This window comes from Lutjanus erythropterus, chromosome 8 (assembly GCF_056507025.1).
Source record: "Lutjanus erythropterus isolate fLutEry1 chromosome 8, fLutEry1.hap2, whole genome shotgun sequence".
Lineage (NCBI taxonomy): Eukaryota > Metazoa > Chordata > Actinopteri > Lutjaniformes > Lutjanidae > Lutjanus > Lutjanus erythropterus.
Window position 1 is genome coordinate 41,754,399 of NC_139324.1, and position 19,930 is coordinate 41,774,328.

The 19,930-nt window shown below is 39.0% G+C and overlaps 1 protein-coding gene across 1 annotated transcript in view; it reads right to left on the reverse strand.

Annotated features, from left to right (window-relative positions):
• ptpn4a (protein tyrosine phosphatase non-receptor type 4a) overlaps positions 1 to 19,018 on the reverse strand; it is a 98,418-nt gene extending 79,400 nt beyond the window's left edge. The window contains exon 1 of the mRNA XM_084725543.1: positions 18,475 to 19,018. The gene's annotated coding sequence lies outside the window, so the exon portion shown is untranslated. The remainder of the gene's footprint in view (positions 1 to 18,474) is intronic.
• Positions 19,019 to 19,930: the final 912 nt, after the last annotated feature.

Here is a 19,930-nt window from a genome sequence, read left to right on the forward strand (position 1 = left end):
GTTTGCTTCAAACACAGTTCATGCTCAGACAACTGATACACATATCCTACCATAATTCTGTTTGCACAGCGCTAATTTAGACAGTAAATATTGTTTTAGTCCTAGTCTTTTGACTAAAATGCCACTTAGTTTTAGTCACATTTTAGTTGTCTGAATTGTTGTTTAGTCTGGTTGCATTTGCCTAAGTATCATACTATTTTGATAATCAAGTAATCAGTCTGAATAATTTTTTAAAGGAAAAAAAAAGTCTGATTCCAGCTTCTCAAATGTATATTTTGTATTCTGGTTTCTTTTCTCCTCTATGACAGTAACCTGAATATCTTTGAGAATTAGACATTTTAGGAAGTCGTCTTTGGCACTGACCAATATTTTTCACCCTTTACTGACATTTTATGGACCAAACAACTAAACAATTCTGCTCTGATCCGATGTACTTTACTTCATGAACGTGCACAGACATACAGAGAGGAGATGGGAAAAAGAAGAGATTGGAGGAAAACAACAAAAAGAACCAGAGATGTAGTACACAGTTCAGAGCCGGCCCTGATTCGCACACTATGTAATTAGTGCAGGGCCCCACAAATTACACCAGGGTGAATTGTGGGAACAACAGTCGGATAAACGTGTGTCTCTCCTCTCTACATTACTGTTGTGATGTTAAGTTGATGTGCATCTCTTGTGTCTGTCTGCTAACCCAGCAGCAGGCAGTGCGCTGCTGTTCTGTGACTTTGTGCCTGACAGAAGTGAGAGTGAAATGAATTATTACTAAACTATTTATCACTTTTGAACAACTGTGTTTATAACCTGCAACTCAGAGAAGATAACCACATTCCACACGGACATCCCTTCATACGCTCATGCATGAAATGAAAGTCACATTTTCCAGAAAAGCAGTACTGATTCAGCGTTGAATGATTCAATATTATCAACGTTAAGTGAAAATCGATCGATCTTTGATTTGAAATTCCCATAGCATGTCTGTGAATGAGAGAGTTCAGTCATAGAACTGTCAAATTATAGTTTAGTTAGCTTTTTGTGAGTTGACATAAATAAACTGAACATGTTAAATTGAATTGATTGATTGAACAGGTCCTACATGAAACTGCTCACGAGAAGGTCTGGATTATCATGATTTCTGGAAAGAGACACTGCTGTTGAACGTAGTTTTTTTTGGCAGCTGGAGCATCACAAGCCAAGTGACATTTAGTTCTGTTATATTTGAGAGAAGGCAGACACCTCTATCACCGATATTTTAAAAAAGCTCCACACCAAAACAATCTAGATGGATAAATATCACTACAAGTAAGATACTAAAAATATGCATTTTTGACTGTCCCTTTCACAAAGTCCCATATTCAAATCATCAACACCCTGCCGTCTGTGTTGGCATACGATCAGGTGAGATAATGCAAACATCTATATTTGCATGTACAAATACATCACCAAACATGAGCCAGAGAATTTGGAAAGTTTTAGCAGCTGCTGCTTAACCTTGATCCCATATACTCTATAACATTTAGCAAATTTACTGTAAAATGTCTTTGGTAATGTACATAAACCACACATTCTCTGTAGCTTTATAAGGTTACCAGATATAGGCCAGTACAAGTTATGTTTATGTTTGTTATAGTGTTACTAAGCAGAAAGCATTTCCTCTGCAGCATTGACCTGACATACAACAAGCTCATGGTTTCAACAGTGCTTGATTTAGCCCGGTCTGCATTAATCTGATTTTACAAAAGAAGATTAGTGAAACCCCAGACCTAAGTGAGGGCTTAAATGAACCAGTGAAACATTCCAATTCAACTTCAGAGTAATTCTGTTATATATTAGTATGCAGTATATAAAAATGAGTACAGCAGACAAGCACAAGAAACAAACACAAATGCACACTGACTTTGCATGGATTCACATAGTGTTTGACATTTTCATGTTTGGTTCAGAGAAACGTTTATATGTGCTGTGTATTTATATGTTTGTCTAATAATAGCTATTGTTTCCCTGTTCATTTGTCTCTAGTTTCACTAAATGTGAAAACTGTGTGCATTTTTAAAGCCTAGTCTTGATTATCCGGCCACTTTCCATACTTCACCCAGATGAAGACCAGAGGGGTGACTGATGGGTTAGCAGGGCATGTTGAGCCTGAAGACAGAGTTTTCAAGGTCACAAAGGTGGCGATCTTTGTGACCTTTGGCAGCCCTGCCAGGTTAAAAGATTGCCATCAGAGATTATGCTGCAAAACCAGTCTGCTCCAGAGGAGGTTATGTTGAGAGTTTCAGATTAAATCGGCTGTAAAAAGCACCACCCTCTCATTACTTCTTTTCCTGGCAATGATCTTCATGAACGACACAGATTCTAAACTGAGAGAATGGAGGGACCTGTAACAAACAAAGATGTTTTCTAAAATCTGTAAAATATGACATGTGACCAGAACATCTCTGCAGCACGACAAATACCATTTTAAAAAGGTATTTTGACATTTTGCTTTTAACAAATATTGCACCTGCTGCAAACTGCAGTGGGCCAGATGTGATTGAAGTAACATTTTGATATACCGTTGAATGAATCTATATGCATTCAGTTGGTAATGAAAATGTTTTTAAATATCTACACAATAAAAGAATGATGAAGCAGCTATGACCCACACTGGATGATGTTTTCATGCTTAGTTCTGGTTTGCTGCCATGTCCATTTTATACTGCTGGTATTGCAGTTAATAAAACACCAATTAGAGGATTGATTAGTCTATTTGTATTTATGACAGAGAATATTCAATCAATAAAATTCATTTCACTTTATTGATTTGCACCATGTGGAAAAAATAAATATATTAAATTACAAATTTATATGATCAGCAATCTTCTACCTGCATTCTTCTCCAGCTTTATTTGCTGTAACAGTGCTGCTTTTTGCCCAAATATTATTTTAAAATTTCTCACAGCTCTCCATTATAACAACGTGATGCTCTTGAATGAAGTTGGTGGCTCACAATCAAACACCCTCTTTTATGGGAGCGTGCAGAGCCTGATAAAGAAAACCAGGGTTAAAGCTACAGGAAATTTGAGACTGTTTCATAACCTGTTACAGTGTCACCAATGCCTCTATATGACCTACATAAGTTAAAATGACGAAGTGGAAATGCTACTACTCTTGTCCACACGGACCGCCAAAATCAACAAAATATGAAAGTTACTTGTAGTAGCTTTGACTTGAAAATTTAGACAGTCAGAAAATTCCAGCCTGCATTCTTCTCTTGCATTATTTTGTTGTAACAGTGATACTTTCTGCCTTAACAATTTTTTTATATTCTTCATATCTCTCCATTATAACAACCAGTTCCTCTTGACTGAAGTAAGCGTTCCACATTCAGTCCAGAAGAGTTAGATGATGAGTCAAACCCGTTTTCATGGGAATGTGCAAAGAGCCTGATAGAAAAAAAAAAAAACATGGTTGTGATATCTCTGTTATTCTCTAAATCCACAATTTGATTTTACTTTCAATTTTAAAGTCATTTTAATTTAAAAATATTTTCTTTTTATCTGTGATGGATATGCCATTGTTAGACTAAAGCGTACTGATTTGTAAAGATCAACAGATCGTCAGCTTCATAACCTGATTTACATTTTCAAATTCTTCTTTAAACAGATAGAAAAGTCCAAAAGTTTTCTTCAGACACATGCTGGACATGTGCAAGTATGCAGGGATGGAAATAAATTTTAAAAAAAAAGAAAAAAAGAATTGCATATCCTGCTTTTGATTTTGATCGACTTTGGATTTAGAACTGAAATCACCCCTGCTTAAAAGTACACGCCTCAGCTCTTGCTGTAATCTCCACTCTTTCTCTGAAACCACTCTAAATGCTTTTGTCACTTTGCTCCTATTGTAAACAAGCATAATAGCATCTCATTCACTTCCAACCTGCATACAGAGCTACGTTTATCTAGAATGATTTTGTTGTTGTTGGGAGTTGAATGAATGAAGGAGTGCTTTTGTTCCATTCATGTAGTAATGATTCTAAACTCCTCTAAAATACAATAATAGTATTGAAACACAACTGGCCATATGCCAAGATATTTAAGAGTCAGTCTTCAGCTGTAGCATCTGAAACTGGCCCTGAAATGGCCTGAGGAACGAACCTCAGAAAGTAAAATCACTGCCGCTGCACAGAGTGGTAGCTTAGCCAGAGTTAATCAGTTGCTAGGTTAATGCTTGAGCAGGAGAGGCTGAAATGTGCACAGATTCATAGTCCTGTAATTAATGTGTCTTAGATTAAAGTGTCCAGGAAATGTCATGTATTGTCCTCTTGCTAGTAGCTTCCATGCTGGCATAGTGCAGCCGTGAGTCAGCCAGAGCCAGCCCCCTGCCTCATGCTGAAATCAGAGAAACCACAAGAATGTAACAGCTTCTGTTATTATCCCTCCCTGCTGCCTCACTGCCTGATAGCCTGCCCCAGAAAATAGCGGCGAGGCTGCCTGTTTCTCTCTCACACACAATCTTGTTCTCATGTTCTCTCTGTCCTCTCCTTCTCATCTCTGAAACACACACACGCACGCACTCTCTCGGGGTATGGTTGTCCACTTTGCTTGCTTTCTTTCTGCACACACAGATATTGTATATACGCTTAATACACACACAAGTGCACACACACACAGGACCTGACAGTGCAAAATCACATAGACTGCAATTTGTTTTTCCTACTGAGAATTGCTGCAAACCCCGGGCTGTCAGACACATAGAAACATCTAGACAAATGCCCACAGAAAAAAAACAAGCCGCTACAGTACATAACTAGCTGGCAGACACACAGTAAAAAACATCAATAGACTGAACGACTAAGAAATTGATTGCCTGTATGTCTGCATTGTTCTACAACTACCATGAGACTGAGTTTACAGGGCTTCAAAATATGTTGCAGCACCACAGCTTCATAATGTTTTACCTGTCACAGATCAATGCTTTCAATAAACATTTTCATATGCAAAAAAACAGTTGACAGTAACTTCTTTCCAACATTTTGGCTCATTTGGTCATATATTGACATGGGTAAAAAAGGGGTTTGACAACATTTTTCCACAGTTTAAAGTTCTGTCTAGGGATGAATGATATGGATTTTTTTTTTTCAGCCAGTTACAAATAAGAGACAATTATCTGCTTTTCGTGGCCAATAGCAATAAGATAACTGCTAATTTCACATTTTGTTAATTTTGACAAGAGGTTCATGGATGACCATCTCTACTGCTTTAAACGTTCATTGATTTTTCTAGTAAAAAACATTTCTTTTTAAATTCATAAAAAATACTCGATATACCTTTTATAAAGCATTCTGGCCAATAATTTGCATTCAATCCTATGACATAGTCTTTCATTTCAGATATTATTATAGCCACTACATATCAGCAATAATTTCATTGTCTGTATAATAAATAATAATCTAAAATTGTAATTATTGGTTGATAATTTGTCAGCCCCAATATTTATCGTGCATCCCTAGTTGTTAAAGCATAGTGGCAATGACTAAATATAAAACTTGAGATTGCAACAGAACAAAATACAAAGCCTAAAGTAAAATGATGGCACTGTGCACTCATTGCATTACTTTTAAACAGCGGATGCTTTCGTCCAAAGCAGCTTTAAAAAAAAGTACTCAACCTCCACAGGAACCTGTTTCCTGCAGAAAGTTGCATCTGTACTGTTCACTGTTAAACACTTCAGGCACATGTGACAGAAGGCTGACTCAGCAGCACCTCAGAACGTTGGACAAAATCAAACATTAGACTATTTTAGATCAAATACCTTGATTGATAATCCAATGGAAATTTATAGACAGCCCCTATGCAGCAGTGATCAGGTAGAGACAGGATGAAAAGGAGGCGTCTTGTACAGTAATGATTCAGGGTTTATTACTGTGGGCTCACAGTCACACACTCTTTAATGGACTTCATGAATAGGATACAAGCAAGGCAGTTTTAACAGCTTTTGACCTGTTAATCAGGGAAAATACTCACACTGACGAGCATGGCTGTTTTATAAATTATCTGTCAAGTACAATCAAAATGTTGCAACTGAGGATCAATATCCAATCATATTTACTTCTGTAACTAAGGCTAACTTAACTTTCATTACAAATGTACATTTGTTTGCCTCATAATTACCTCTATCTTGCAGAAATTGTGAATGCATCGTTCCTCTGTCACCTCAACACTCAAGTGTTGCTCATAATGTGCTGGCCTTTTGGCTTTCAAAAACTGGTCTTTTTCACATAATTGTTCTGTAACAGTTCTATTAAAAGACAAACTTACCATACTGTGTTATAAACTGATTTGTGGTAAATTATCCTTATTAATGTTGTGATATTAATTTAAAGCAATCACCCAACCCACACACACACACTCCCAAGATCTCTCTCCCTCCCACTAATCAACTACTGAATTTGGAAAATAAATAAATAAGTAAAGGGCACTTCTGCAGGATGCTGCAAATTCTAGTTACATTGACTTTAAACATGCTTACAAAAGGCAGAGTGGAGCCCTGATTTATTGAGAAAAGGTTAGCTTGAGGAAAGGCTCATTCCTACCCTCAGGCTGTGAATTAAAGTTGAGAAAGGCTAGGCCCAGGTGTCAACAAAAGAGCACAGAGAGGTGATCTACGCTCACGTGGGTGGACACACCCTCTTAAAAAAGCATACCCATCAGCCTTTGTAACCAGATATTTCTATGCATGTTGTCGGTCCCTTCCCTTCTGATTTCTTAACTGCATCATCTCACATCTACACTGACGACATTTTCACAGCCCGTATTTACATTCGGCACGTGTCTGTTGATAGTACAGAATAAATTATGGAATAAGATGATCGTGTGAACTAGGATTAAATACCAGTAAGGATAAAAAGAAATGAGAGCATGCTGAATGGATATAAAACAAGCCTGACGGAGGAGAAACTGAAAGCAGTATGAAATAAAAACAGCAGCACTAATGTCCTGTGTTTTCAGACTGCTCTTTATGATCTTGTTTGAGTTGGATATGGAAGCCTATTGCACTTCCTCCACACATCTCCAAGCAAAACAAGCAGCGGATAAAACAAGGTTTTACCCTGTAAACTGTTGATGTTCCAGAAATAACCCTGTCAAGTGTCGCACAAAAACACGCAGCATGTCTGAAAGAGAGGTCTGGAAACGTAAAGTTTAGAAACATGGCAACCAATGTAAGAGACTCTACTTCTTGTATTTTAAAAGCCTAAATGATGGAACCAAAACATAACTAATTTGCTGTTTCTAATGCTGTTCATTGCTAAAATCAGTGACTGGTAGAGATTCATTATTTCAAGTTGGAAAAAGGTTCTATAATCCCTGCTTTTACACTACCTTTTTAGCAAATTAAATGTAAGTAATTGAGTCTAGTTAAACTCTGGAGCAAAAAAATACTTTTGTAAAACCCTTCAGCCCCATTAGGTCACATTTCATCTCAACCTGAGATCAAAAACAATGAAACCTCAGTAATTTCTCATGAGGGGGACACAGCGGAATAAGGCAGGCAATCCATTCTTGGCTCCAACCCACTGTTCTTAAGCAACTGTGTCCTTTGACCCCCTGAGGTATTCAAGACTCTTTAAGCAGCTGTTTCAAAGGCAGACCTGAGGATCTGAAGCTGACACACACTTACACACATATGCTGAGCTCAGGTTGCACAAGCAGCAGGTTATAATAGGCACATGGCAATAGATCTGCCACTCTTTGCTGAGCAAATCGCAGTATGTCTTTAGGAAATGGTGTGGTACGTGCAAATGTGCAACACGGGTTTCTGTGTTGCTGCCTCCATGCATTTTGGGGGATAGTGGGAAGGATGATAGTGGAGGAGAGGACAAGTCAAAACACGCAGTGGAGCATAACTCTTGAGTAAAGAGTTAGGAGGCAGCTGTACTCACATACCTGAGGAGTGTAAAGGTGGGGGTGGGGCTGCACTGGAGAGAAGTCCTCTCCTTCAGAGGGAATACGTTTAGGTATCACCTGTAGTTAGTTTCTAACAACGTAATGACAGAGGGTAGTTGTGGCCAGGAGGGACTGATCTCATCATCTGAACCCAGTCTGAGGGCAATTTGCATCCAAAAGACTCACTTTTGTTTTAGACACTTGACCATAAATAATTCTCTAGTTCTCACCACTGGTACATTGCTTCTGTTACCATTTCTGTTCTAACTGAATATCTAGTATGCATTTAGATTCAAATAAACCATAAACCTGTGCTTCCCTGAAAAGTCAAATACAACCATATTACTCCTCGAGCAGCTTGCCAACTACAGCTGAACGATTTTGATTTCCGATTTCTAATTGCGATTATTTGACTGATATTACAATTCTGATATAAGTTGCAATATTAGAGAGAATGATGACTTTTCCATCATTATTCTCATGTTTATTGAAAAACATATCAAAATTATCATGGTGTGATTCTTGTTGAGATGGGTACCAAACAGAGATGTTGTGTGACAGTGGTGCAGCCACATTTTTCCAAGAAAATGCAAAACACCACAAATTTGAGGCATTTATGGCCAATTGAATTTCAAGTGATCCTTGTTACACAAAACAAGCACACAGAACATCAGCTGCATTTTCATTTGCTTTACTAAAGTCTACCAACACTTTAGAGCATTTTGACATAAAGCATCATGGGATGTCAATGGTTAATATCAGTTAACTACTGAGAATATGATCAGTTACACATGTCAGTCTATAGGTTCATTTGCACACACACTCCACTAATGGTTTTGCCAATATGCAGTCTGTGGTTAAAAAATGAAGCTCGCCATGGGACAAGTGCCGGTGTTATGCCTCCAATCAGTGTGGCAGAGGACGAGAGAGTCAAAGAGCTCCAAGCATGTTATGCTACTGAGAGCTACTGTGACTAAACGCTTTGAGGAGATGAAGGATAAGTTAAAAGTCAAACTAGCTGCTGGACAGCTCTCATGAACAAAAGCTAGATCACAACCACCTGTCCCTTCATCACTGCTGACGGGGACATGTAGCCCAGTGTGCTCCTCTCTCAGAGCCTCTCCGTCTGCTGTCTCTGTCAAGGCCTGAATAGACTCCCAAACAGACACCTAGCGGTTCAAACTCTCTGTCGGAGGTTGTCTCAAAACCTTGCCAAGGACCTGACCAGTGGGGGAAATGTAAATACCTCTTGTATCTCACATAATTTTGCGTTTTTGTTAAAACTTAACCAGTTAGTTGCTGGTTAATATGTGCAAAAGCAACATTAGCCAAAACTGACATCCCTACTATTATCCACACAATATGAACCCTAACTAATCAGTGTCTTGATGTCAAACACAATACAATGAAAATGTAGACAACTGTAAGCAAACTAAATATGCCCACGGCACCATCTGCCCAAGAGTTCATCAGTATTTTAGTTTTTGTCTGACCAGTTAACAGAAATAATTTAGAACATCAGACCACAGAGCTCTGGATGGATAAGCTGAGTAGAAAAGAAGGAACTCTTTCTGTGGAGGAGAAGAAGGAACTGAAATGAATTTAGCAATGACTAATTGACAATAGAGAAGTAAACAAATCTCTACAAGCTGAACGCATTCACTTGAGATACCATTTAAAAGAAACTGGGAAAATGTACAGATACTTAACCTGGGATTAAGTATATATATACATATATATATATATATATATTTTTTTTTTTTTTACCACTAAAGCCAAACATCTTTCGGTGCTTCATATATTCCAGCCACCCATTCTTGCCAGTCAGTCACCCCCTGTCCCCTTCTGTCTGCCCACCTGTCCAGCCACCCTTTTCTACCATCCCTCCCTTTATACAAAGGCTATCTCTTCTTCTATCCATCTCATAACCAGTGATCATCAATGATGATGCTAATCCTTTAATGTCTTTATGTTGCTCTGTCTTAATCCAACCTCTGCAAGGCTAGCTTCACAGCCCCGGAACTATAATCTAGCTAGCTTTATCTCCTGGCTCTGCTGGCATAATCTAGGCCTGCATTTTTCAGAAACTGGGTTAGAACACACAAGTGACTCATAATGGGGCTGATACAGATGATGAATTACAACAGATATCTAGAGCCTCTATTTATGTTGCCGAGGCCTACAGGCTTGTGGGCTAGTGGAGTAAAAAGTCAATCTCACTGAATAAATCAGAACGTTTTGAGTCATTTTGTAGATGTGTGTCGCTGATAAAAAAATAACCAGCGGTCCACAGAAAAATCAAACGGAGAGCCCGGAGACGACATTTGAATGTGATATGCTCTACAAATTTTTACCACACCTGACTAAGAAGTAGAGGGTCTGTCCCTAGCTCCGCTCTCTGGCTGGATAACAAGCTAATCAAACCATTATGACTGCCCACTAACTGAGAACACCATTACCATAATGTTCAGTTTCATCTGAGTTGTTACGCCAACGCTGGACAGACAGAGAGACAGAGGGAGAGAGTGAGTGACATGGGACAGGATGGAAGAGGTGACCCTGATCTGACAATAAGACATCTAAAATAAAATCTTAAAATGGAGCAGAAGGAGAGCTAAAACCACTACAAACTCATGTTCCAGGAAAATGTACTACTGAGTCTTTGAATGATTTTTCACAGAAGCTGCTCATAGACACAAGACTCATTTAAACATTCTTACTTATTAATAAAGAATCACTGTGATTAATACATGTATAAACAGGTGAGTCTCTGTCTGCTCTATTTTCTGAATAATATTATGACTACAGTGCTTAAAGCTTGACAGATACATCCACACAATACCATTATTCTTTACTAGGCATGCGCGCAATGATTTGGTTAAATTAATTATTAATATTTTATCAATGTACAATGCCAATTAACTGTTGCCTCCTAGATGTTAGGCAGCCACCCACCACTTGACATAGCTGCCTCTCTCTGTGCTAACAGCCAGATGTTGTAATCCAGCCAGGTGACACAAGGAAAGTGGGACAGATCTCATAAAACCAGCTTGGTTTGGTAGTATTTTAATTTTAAAAAATTAAAATACGTGTACATGGGCTGTGCATATGACCAGAGCAATGTGTAAGGACATTTACCACAGTCATGTGGACGTTAACCTGACCGGCGAGCACGCTGCTGGAACTAGCTAATGTTAGCTGCCGCACAGTGACATTTTTAAACTAATAATTAATTAAATCTGTGCAGAGCTGCATTTAAAATACAAGTCAGAGACTGCTGTGTTTTACAGCACAACACTTTGAGCCAGTGGGGTCTTTACAATAAAATGAAGAATGACTCATTCAAAAAGCCGTCAGATTCACCTCCATTGAGTGACTTCAGGAAACTGGGTGTGCTTGTCATCACAGAAATAGACCATAAACTTTTTATGTTTATTGTAACTTCTGCACTATTTGTTCCCTGCACTTAGACACAAAGCTCTGCTCAGCTCACCAGAGCAGCTCCATCCGTGGCATAGCATTCAGTGTTGATTGACTATTACTCATGACATCAAAATAAATCAAACAGTGCTGTGGGTGGGACAATGAGTGAGACTACAATGTGTAGTAATATTAGACTGTATAGTGTATTGTTATCTATCATATGAATTATAATATACTATTGTGCAGTAGACTACAGTATTAGTAGGTTACCCATACATAAAAATGTTGATTTATTTGAAAAGGAAAGCTATTAGTTCATTTAAGATACATCTGATGAATTTCTCATTGAACTACTAGATTAATAATCTGTAGAATGCTTAATTACTGAAATAATCAATAGCTCCAGTCCCACTACCAATCAAAACTTATGTGTGCTACTAATATTGCACTACTTGCTTTCCATTTTGGAAGTCCAGATCTGTCAAGGCACCTTCATCCTGGCATTCTGTAGCTGTGGTATCTTGCACAGAATAAACACAGCTGTGTTTGGGGCTTGGGAGACGGTTTTCGCTAAAGAGTTGTGCCATATCCGCCCCAGCAACAGACCACTAACTAGCTGCCTTTCTGAGCGCTATCTGGCTGGAGATTCATGTGAATGGGTGGCTGTTTGGCTGGTTCACTTGAGAACTGCCAGTCAGACAGACTGAAGGTGCTGTAGCTCAGGACAATGATGCCGATCTGAGAGCGCTACCAGCCTGTGCCACGTTAGACGCAGTTGTATTTGCGCAGGACTGTGCCAAACTACGAATATTTGTAAATGTGTGGTGACTATTTTGCTTCACATTGCAGAAAAATTTGGCAGTAACTTCCCCTAATGTAATTACTGATGCAAGATGCACAACATTCAGGGAATAAACTAGCAAAAAATCACAAGTAACTTGGCAACAGTTGAGTCAGTGTGCAGCCACTGTTCACTGAAATGGCCGAACTCTGCCTATCAAGCGCTCTGCTTTCTGCACTTCCCTTCTGCAAATAGGACTGTGAGCTTTCCAAAGGGGTTATAATAGAATGGGCAGGCAGCTGGTCCTCTTGGTTAAACATGAACAGGCTGCTCTTTGACAGGGTTGTCAGCAACAGTCAGCATAGGTCACAGAGAGCCTGGTCTCACTCAAATAAAGAGGAGGATCTAATGAGGAACCCTAAAAGGTAAGTACAACTCAATTTGAAACAAGCACAAGTCATTAACTTCCCAAGCAACTTCAGCAGCACTACATTTACAGAAAAGAAAAAAAGAAAACTAGGATACACTGCAGTGAGAGGTAATACCAAAAGTTTTTTTCATAGCTCTTCTTGCATTGAAGCCTACTAAAGTAAGATACGTAAATGCTAGCATCTTTGAAGCCTGATAATATATCTTGCCTGCAGCACCCAGCCAGCAGGCTTCTTACAAACACTGTCAGTTAACACCAATACTAAGCTGTCAGCACTACTGAACACCATGCTGAGGGTGTGCCTTTCCAACGTTGAGACTAACCAGACATAAGGTGTCTAGCAAAGATAGAGAGAAAAAGGAAGAAGAGACAACTCAAAGCGAAGGGTTGAGATGAAGTGAGAACAGAGGAAGCTAAAGCTCAGGCTGTGAGAAGATAATATCTTCCTGGAGTGACACAGTTGTGAGACAAAACAGAAAATCTTACAAACGTAAAAAGAAATGATATTTGATCTAATGGTTTTGTTCACTCATTCTGCACAAGACTGACTTCTTGTATGAAACGTTCTGTGCTGTTAGCCCATCCCACAGTGTATACACATCTCAGTCTTTCAAGCCAGACAGAACAATGGTTGACCTTTGACTTCTTTGCTATTTGAGCTGGTTTATGATGTTTAACCAGGAGGCTGTCATCTTTATGCATCTTCTTTGCAGGCACTAGCCACACCTGCAGAGACACGTCTGCAAAAACCGCATGATGATAAATTGGTGGTGAGAGGTCTGAGATCGTCAAAGTGGACATGAATTTGCTGCACCTCCTAGCATGCCACATTAACACTAATGAAACAGCCTAATGCTTGCACCCACCAACCAAAGCATTAAAAATTGAAGCACTAGCAGTAAAACACTGTTATTCAACACTGTTCCTCACTTAATGGCTTCTTCACTTCCAGTAGAAACAATAGAATATTATCATATGATGGATTAAGAAAACAATCCTTGTGAGCTGCAGGGAATATTGACCAACAGTTTCTCTAACAGTTGTGCATATTACAAGCCTGCAGGCTATGCCTCAAGACTGAGAATGATTTCAACTAGACTGACTACAGTTACCACAAATGATTACTCATTTTTCTGGCTATTATTAACCAACATAATAAAATTCTGAGGTTAACCAAGACTTTCAGGGCTCAACAATAAGGATTGCCAGATTGCACAGGGCAAGTAAAATACCACATGGGGCAAGTAAATCTAGTGATTCAAACTGAAAACAGAATTAAGGATATTGTAGCTAAGGAGGGTTGCACATGCACAGTACCAATCAGGCAATAGCTAGGAAATAATGGCAGATAAAGAGAAAGTTTATGAGCTGAAGCACAAGCAAGCATTTCAATTATCCTGGAAACAGGAGTTTAGTTGGGTGACGTTACAGGATGTAGGCTAAATTACAAATATATGCTGCACAGTTTGCAGCAAGTTTGAGAAAAAGGCGGACAAAACATGGTTGTTTTTAAAAGGCATGTTGTATGTCTGAAAAATGTCAGTAGAGTTAAACAAGAGCCAACAGCATCTCTCTTGCATGGCAGCTAAGGTTGCACTATTAATCAAAATATTATCAAAAATTATTATTATCTCAATATCCAAATTGCAGAACCCTGCGATTTTTTGATGAAGGAAAAATGTGTGACAAAGCAGCATTATAATGAAGTGCTGTAGTGCTGCAGAGATGCCCTGACCCAAAAATCTTTTCCCCCAGATTAATGATAACCGCTAACAAAGAAAACAGTTTGTATGAAGGGCAAGTAAAAATTGACTTCAGGCAAGTAAATCTCTGACCCACCTGCCCAAACGGCAAGTGAAAAAAATCCACCACTGCAATTAATGGACAACTATTTTGATAATCGATTAACTGTGTTGAGTAATTTTTTAAGAAAAAAAAGTCCAAATTCTCTGACATCAGTTTCTCAAATCTGAATATCTTCAGGTTTATTTTGCCCCATATGACAGTAAAATGAATATCTTTGGGTTGTGAACAGAACACAACAACAACAACAACAAAACACTGGAAAACATTTTCCACCATTTTCTGGCATTTTTGGACTAATCAATTAATCAAGAAAATTATCTACAGATTTAATTGTTAATTAAAGTAATTGTTGGTTGCAGCCCTTAAAAAATCATTCAAATTGAACCCTGAGATTGTCTGGGAAAAAAATAAGGGTAAATTACAATTTGGCTGTGCACCATATCCACAGTTTAATTTGAACAAGTTGCCTGGGGGTCTGATGACACTCCCTAAGTCACAGCTTGCTCCCATGAGATCGTGCTGCTACCAGGTGCAGTTTATTCCCATTAGCCCTGCCACACCTGTGCCCCCCGTCTTCCACTCTCCATATCCTCTCGTCACTTCTTCTTTTTCTCCGCACTTTTTACTACACGGACACACACAGAAACACACACTCTTCTGCTGTACACCATGGGGGATGGCAGGTTCAGGTGTGCTGCTCAAGTAAACCAGGGTCATTGCCACAGGCAATTTAATCTTCACCAGCTGAGTCCACACATTTTTAAAACTCAGGAATTCTTCATGTTTGGGCAGTACACATGCAAATAAGTGCAAAGTTCACTCCAGGATTCTCCCCAGTACACCATTTATGACATTTCAATATGCATAGAAATAAAAATGGTCAGACTGCATGCTACAAAAACATGACAACTTTGCTCAGCCCTGTTTAATCATGTTGTATCTGCCAACAGCGTCACAGCGCAGCTTCCAATCCTACTGTCTTTTTCAGCTGTCAGACATGGGATGTGCAGGACTGTGCCTTTAAAGAAACCTTGATGCCTGACACTCCTATCTTTACTCTGGCTGAGCTCAAAATCCACTGTAGCAAAATAATCCTTACTACCACTGCTTTAATAATATGGTGGCAATCAACAGCCTAGAATGGTGTCCCAAATAAAAATGTGCAACATGGCAGGCCTAATTCCCAGGATAAGTAGTTCAGCTTCATCAACCAGCAACCATTAGCCTCAGACAGGGATTCCCAAACGTATTCAGGTCAAGACCAACCACAAACATTAGGTCAAAGACTACCAATTTTTTGAGTCCCCATCTGCTAAGTGTGTTTATATGGATTTCTTCAGAAATGGATGCTGCAGAAAAGCTATTGTCAAAACAATTGCTACTGAAAAAACGGTAAATTTACACAAGATATAGTAAGGTTGTCAGGATACCAGAATTTTAAACTTTGATACAGTACTAGTATAAGAAATGATACTCAAAGTCTCTTTCAATACCATGACAAAAAGGAAAAAAGTCCTAGGCACAAAACGGGAAGCCTTTGAGCTTGTGGTGCTCAAAGCACAAAGAAATGAAATTGAAAAATTCAAAATCAGAATCTCTTTCTAGCCAACAAGAGACGTTTCAAATCCATAATGTATTATTGCCTAAAAATGACGGCAGCATTTTGCCTGTGTGCTACTATTAAAGCTGCTAGCTACAATCACTCAGCCACTGGTGGAAACTAAGGCTGCACAATTAATTGTAATATTATCAAAATCGCAACATGCACAAGTGCAATATCCAAATCGCAGAACCAGAACCAATGTTTTCAAAAAATCTGTCAAAAACATTATATTATAATGAAGCACTGTAGTGCTGCAGAGATGCTCTGCCCGGACCTTGTTCTTCAGATGAAAAGAAAACATCCTGGAGTTTGGCATGTGTTTTAGAGAAAGTCTGTATACTGATTGATCCTGTATTTTATATTGCAGAAAAGTCTAATACAGATACATTATTTATATGCCATACCTCTCAGCCATATATGGTATTGTAGAGTATTGAAGTATTGATACTTCTGACAATGTTAGGATATACAAAGTATGTCATGTGGGTTGGGGCTAGGGTTGAACATTTTTGAAAAAAATATTCAATTGCGATTATTTTGCCTGATATCGCAAATCATATCGCAATTGCAGTATCAGCAGTAGTGATCATCTTTAAATCATTATTCTTATTTTAACTGAGAAATGACTAGTGTGTGATTTTTTGCAGTAACCTGTACCAAATGATGTTTTATCTAGTCTGTAGAATCTGATTTGTAAGACAAGACAACTCTGCTTCATGACATTCATTCATTTAAAAGTCTTATGACATATATTTTGCCTTTGACATACATAGTACCTCCAGCGATTTGAAAATTGCAGCAAGTCATATTGTGTTTTCGATTAAATTTCGATTAACTGTGCAGTCCTAGTTGGGAGGGGAATGGGGGCTTCTGGTGCCTCCTTCACAGATCTATGGGGATCCTTCTCTAATCACACTTCTGGGGTTGCTGATTTGGAAAACACTTGGAAAGACTGAACCCTGCTACTGGATTTCATTCACAATTCCTTCCTGTGCCGAGATCCCATTCAGACCCAATTGTGCCTCAGAGCCATGCCTCTGAAGTCATTGTGCAGTTTAGACAGGGGAAAGGGACCAGAAAGAGCCGAGGAGGGAGAGATGGAGGCGAGACAAACAGGACAGAGCAGGGTCCATATGATCTCAGCAGCGGCAGCAGACTGGCAAGCAGCAGGCAGCAGAGGAGCCGACTGCGACCCAAAAGATGTGGCACGGATGGTGGAGGATTACGTCATCGAAAAAAAAGGAGGACGCCTCATCACAGCAAAACCCTCAAATCCATTACTTAACACGGCACAGTTAACAGACAGGAGTCGTTTTCTGACATTTAAAAACATGGCAAAAAATGAACAATTATTGATGCATGGAGGGGGGTAAAAGCAGGGTCGCAATAAGCAGCTTATCCATATAGGCCCTCTGATGTGACATGTTTAGGACGTGACACGTACAGGAGAGCGGTTATAACAATCATTTAGCAATGAATGACAAAATCCCACATCTATTTATTATGAAGGTATTTCCTTTATCTATCTGCCGCTGGTGTTGATAAAATAAACATTAACTCGCCACTTGCTTCAAAAAAACGACAATGCAAATAGAGGTGCAACGGTTAACCGATTATTAAATTAATCTGCAACTTTTTTGATTATCAATTCATTGTTTTGATGGATTTTTTTAATGAAAAATGTCCAAATTCTCTGTTGTCATCTTCTGAAATGTTAATATTATATTGTTTTTCGATAACAATAAACCGATTATCTTTGTGTTTTGGACAAAACAAGACATTTGAGGACGTCAACTTGAGCTTTGGACAACTGTGATCAACATTTTTTTAAAACAATATTACAGACCAAACCACCGATCGCTTAATAACCGATTAACCTAGAAAATAATCAACTGATTAATCAATGATGAAAATAATAATTAGTCGCAGCCCTAAACGCAAACCACTCAATAATCATGAATTAATGGTTATTACATATAATAGAGGAATGTCATGTTTAAAGCCCCGTCAGTAACTGACGCCGCACTGGACGCTGTCATTAAAGAGCTTATTGTACACTGTGCAATGAATTAGCTTTTAACGGCCTATTTGGCTAAATTATAAATGTAGTTTGAGGAAGGCCGAACAAAGTTGTAATAAATCAATAAACCTTTAAATGCATACCAATGCTGCGCACACTGGATTAGCTGTGAGGTATTGAATGGGCTGAGAGGCAGCTAAGCTAGCTAACGAGCAAAGCTACACAGCCACTGGCTATTAAGGTTGTGGACTAAAATGTATATTAAAGCTTTATGTTTGTTTTTGCGATAAACCACTCGAACAGGCACGAGTGTGATAACAAAATAGGCTTTTTTGATAAGCGTTATCCCAATGTTATTTCGCAACATTAGCCTTTTTAGCTGTGCGGGAAGCAACTTGGATAAAAGTGACAGCGCTAAAGCTAGCTAGCTAGCTAACGTCAGCTGGCTGTAAGAGCTGGTGGCCTGTGAATGAGCGTCTTTCTTACCGTCATAAACTGCTCCAGGGGCGTCCAGTTTTTAAGGAATATGTTTTTTGCTGTGTGAGGAAATGGTTTGTGTGTGGGGGGGCGATAAAGCCCGAACATCCAAGATCAGTTCACCCGTTGCCGATGAAACCCAAGCATCATCATTATCACCGTCTTCATCAGTACTCGGAGTCCGGCGCTGCTTCACACACATCCATCCAGCAGAGCGGGGCCTCCTCCGGGCTCGACCATGCAACTGGCTCGGCAACGACGGATAATCCACAAGACGGGAGCCCCCGCAGTAACCATTGGCTAGACGCGGCGACTAGCAGTCATTTCAGGTCGACAGAATGAAAAATAGATCCCCACGCAGGCGTGAAAAATGAAGAAATGTGGCGTCAATCAGCAAAAAGGTTGCAAGTGGAAACAAATTGGACGTCAAATCATACAAGAGGCAAATGTTGCGTTTCTGACTTTCCCAACATGAGCCTGTCCGTTGTAGTCAGCGTTCCCTGCTCTCTCTGCAGCTGCTTTGCCTGCCTGCCTGCCTTGCAGCACAGCAGCGATCAGCATAGCGACGTAATGGCGCAAACCGAGCGCACAGGGGCGGGGCCACGGAGCGAGAGGCGCGCAGTTTGTTTTCAAACGCACCCAGGTAGAACCATACATATGTAATGTGAAAACCATTTATTATGTACGGGATATATGTAAGGGGTTTATTTCTCAATAATGTCCTGCTCACCGCACGTTATCTCGTTTATTACATGGCTACCTTTTTTCATAGCAACGGTCTGTTACACATAGCAACGATCTTCTATAAATCAAAATAAATCAACAGAACTTAGAATGCTGTAAATGACCAGAATGATCAGAAAGCCATGTAATAAAATACATAAATTGGTAGAATGCCCTACCACGTGACAGAACAACAAATGAGTAATGTCTCAGAAACATAATAGATAAAACATACATGCAGACACAGATAGAGAGAATGTGCTTCACTCTCTGTTCTTATTGAAATAGAATGAAAATCTGTATATTTTATATATATAAACACAGGTTACTAATCATACAAATTATTAAGATCCTGTTCCATTTAGTGTAGCAGAGTCTTTCCAGTGAGCCAGCTTGCACAATAGCAGTACTGTTTTACCTGAAGGGAACAAAACCTTAATTCATATCATTGATAAAACCCGAGTTAATCCCACTGTTTCATGTCAGAATTTTTGCTGTGAAAAAGGTCTACTGAACTCACTTTAATTCAATTTTTAAAAAGAAAATAAACTCTTTTCTTCACTGTTGACAGACAGGACATTAACAGTGGAAATTATCTCTGATATTATAATGCAAACACACACACACACACAGACACAGATTTTATTTTATTTGGAATGTATTATTAAGTTGACTTTAACTTTGAAAAGAGCCCTGTCCCCACAGGAGTCTGGATTTCATAATGAATATCATTGTGTAACTT